We start from the raw sequence: 3,211 nt of genomic DNA, 5'->3' as shown, positions 1-3,211 counted from the left end.
AGAGAGAGAGAGAGAGAGAGAGAGAGAGAGAGAGAGATGAGATTCATCTGTAGATATAACTAACGCCTAGCTTAAAAATATTTAATCAGATTATTCTTTAATTGGTGCTTATTGCGTCCGATAAATCGACAAATGTCAATTAAGGTCGAATTCATTTAGACATTCATTGCACACGAATGTATAACAGAAAAGTTTTATAGAATTTTTGTTTCAACGACAAAATTCAGCACGTTAAATGGCTGATAAATACGAACTATAATATTACGCACAAAGAAATTTAGTGATAAGTAGCACTACGAATATTCATAAAAAATACATTTACCGGTAATAAATCGCGTATTGCTCTTTGCTGGATGTTCTTCCAAGCCGTTCACTCTCAACTAGAGCAAACACATCAGGGCCCGCAACACCACTTAACAAACAGAATATCGCAGTTAGTATATATATTTGATTGTATGTTTGTGACACTATATAGGCATCATCATTTTCTGTACAGCGTATATTAGCACTTATATAGATTTTTTTTAGCAACATACACGTCGTATGCTAGCAATATTAGTTATCCAATCATATAGAGCTCTTGCAACATAGACAAATTTTGATTAAGAATTATGAAAATTAATAGTAATTGATACTGTTGTAGTACTGGTACTGACAGGATGACAACGTTACTAACACGTCCATTCCTTCACGGGCAGTATAAAAACGTTACTAAAGACGGTAATACGTATAAAGACGGTTACTTCCTCGCTGACATTCAACCAACCATACTATAATACGTCCACTCCCTCACTGACAGTCAAAATACCTTTACTAACACGTCCATTCCCTCACGGACAGTCAAACAACCTTACTAACACGCCCACATTGCATCACTGACAGTCAAACAACCTTACTAACACGTCCATTCCCTCACTGACAGTCAAACAACCTTACTAACACGTCCATTCCCTCACTGACAGTCAAACAACCTTACCCGTACATTGCATAACTGACAGTCAAACAACCTTTACTAACACGTCCATTCCCTCACTGACAGTCAAACGAACGCTTACTGAACACGTCCCATTCCCTCACGGAACAGTCAAACAACCTTACTAACAGCGCCCACATTGCACACTGAAGTCAAACAACCTTACTAACACGTCCATTCGCCCACGCGACAGTCAAACAACCGTTACTAAACACGTCCATTCCTGTCACGGAGCAGTCCCAACACAACCTTACTAAAGCACGTCCTATTCCTCACTGACTAGTCAAAACAACCTTAACTAACACGTCCATTCCCTCAATGACGAGTCACAAACCTTACTAACGACGCCCACATTGCAGCGCACTGACAGTCAAACAACGCTGACTAACACGTCCAGTTCCCTTGCACCTGATCAGTCAAACAAGACCTTACTGAACCAATACGTCCATGTCCCTCACGGACAGTCCAAACAACCTTACGAACACGCCCACTTGCAACCACTGACAGTCAAACAACCTTACTAACACTCCATTCCTCACTGACAGCTCAAAGCAACCTTACTAACACGTCCAGTTCCCTATGCTACGGAACAGTCATACACAACCTTACTAAACACGCCACATATTGCCAGTCAATCTGGACAGTCTAAACAACCTTACTATGAACAGCGTCCATCTCCCTCACTGACAGTCAAACAACCTGACTAAACGACCGTCCATGTCCCACACGAACTAGTCAAACAACCTTACTAACACGCCCACATTGCACCACTGACAGTCAAACAACCTGACTAACACGCCCACATCGCCACACTGACAGTCAAACAACCTTACTAACACGTCCATTCCCTCACTGACAGTCAAACAACCTTAACTAACAGGGCCGTCCATTCCTCACGACAAGTCAAACAACGCTTACTAACCGTCCATTCCCTCACCGGACAGTCAATACAACGCTTATTCAACACGCCCCATGCAACCACTGACAGTCAAACAACCTTACTAACACGTCCATTCCCTCACGGACAGTCAAACAACCTTACTAACACGTCCATTCCCTCACGGACAAGTCAACAACTTACTAACGACGTCCATATTCATTCACTGACAGTTCAAACAACCTGTATTAACGACGTCACATTGAATACTGACAGTCAAACAACCTAACTAACACGGTCCAATCGCCACACTGACAGTCAAACAACGTATACTAGAACACGTCCATTCCATGCGACTGACAGTGAACGAATCTTACTAATGCGTTATCTGTCCCTGACAGTCGAATCAACTTTACTAAGATGTCGATTTAATCCCAACACTGAACGCATAGTTACTAAACACGTCATTCGCCTCACGTAGCAGTCGACACAACGTTCACGACACCTCCATTTCACTCAAACTGACAGCGTGACGCCAAAGTCACGCCTAACGTGAGATTACCACACTGATAATAAAACAACGGTGCTGAATTGTGAGTGCGGGGCGTGTTCAATATTCTGCTAGTTGCTACTACCTACTCAGTTCTGTTTAGCAGCGCCGTGGCGGTAGTCATTTCAGAATCCCTAATCCTCTTGTCCGAAAATCATATGCCTGTGTATCATAGTCTTGGGCAAAAAATCGCAATGAGTATGAGATTCTTCATCACCGTAAGTAATGGCGTTGGCAAAAGTTAAATAAGTATGTAGCGCGTTAATATACCAAACGTCCAAATATCATGTGTTTTATATTAATATATATATATAATATATATATATATAGATAATATTATCATATACTATACATATTATTGCAAATACTGCGCTATTATTCATATTTAATATATAATATTATTGATTATTGTATTATAGTTATTATCATTGCTACTGCTGCTAATGTTATTTTTTGGTTGATAAATGACCGATTCCTCCTGTTGATCACACATATAGGAATACACACACACACATGACAGCACACACACTCACACACACACACACCAGAGCACACATAACGCGCGCCGGCGCACGACACACACACACACACAAACACACACTCACCACAAACACACACACACACTCATACACACACAACACCTACAACACACATCACACACACACACACACACACACACTCACTACGACACTCACACAGTAACACAGCACACAGGACAGCAACAACACACACACAGCACACACACACACACATACACACACACAGCAACACAAACACACACTCTACACACACCACACACAACACAAGCACC

This window comes from Priapulus caudatus, unplaced genomic scaffold, assembly GCF_000485595.1.
Source record: "Priapulus caudatus unplaced genomic scaffold, Priapulus_caudatus-5.0.1 Scaffold67, whole genome shotgun sequence".
NCBI lineage: Eukaryota > Metazoa > Priapulida > Priapulimorpha > Priapulimorphida > Priapulidae > Priapulus > Priapulus caudatus.
The sequence above is the reverse complement of the archived record's forward strand: the minus strand, read 5'-3'. Positions refer to the sequence as shown.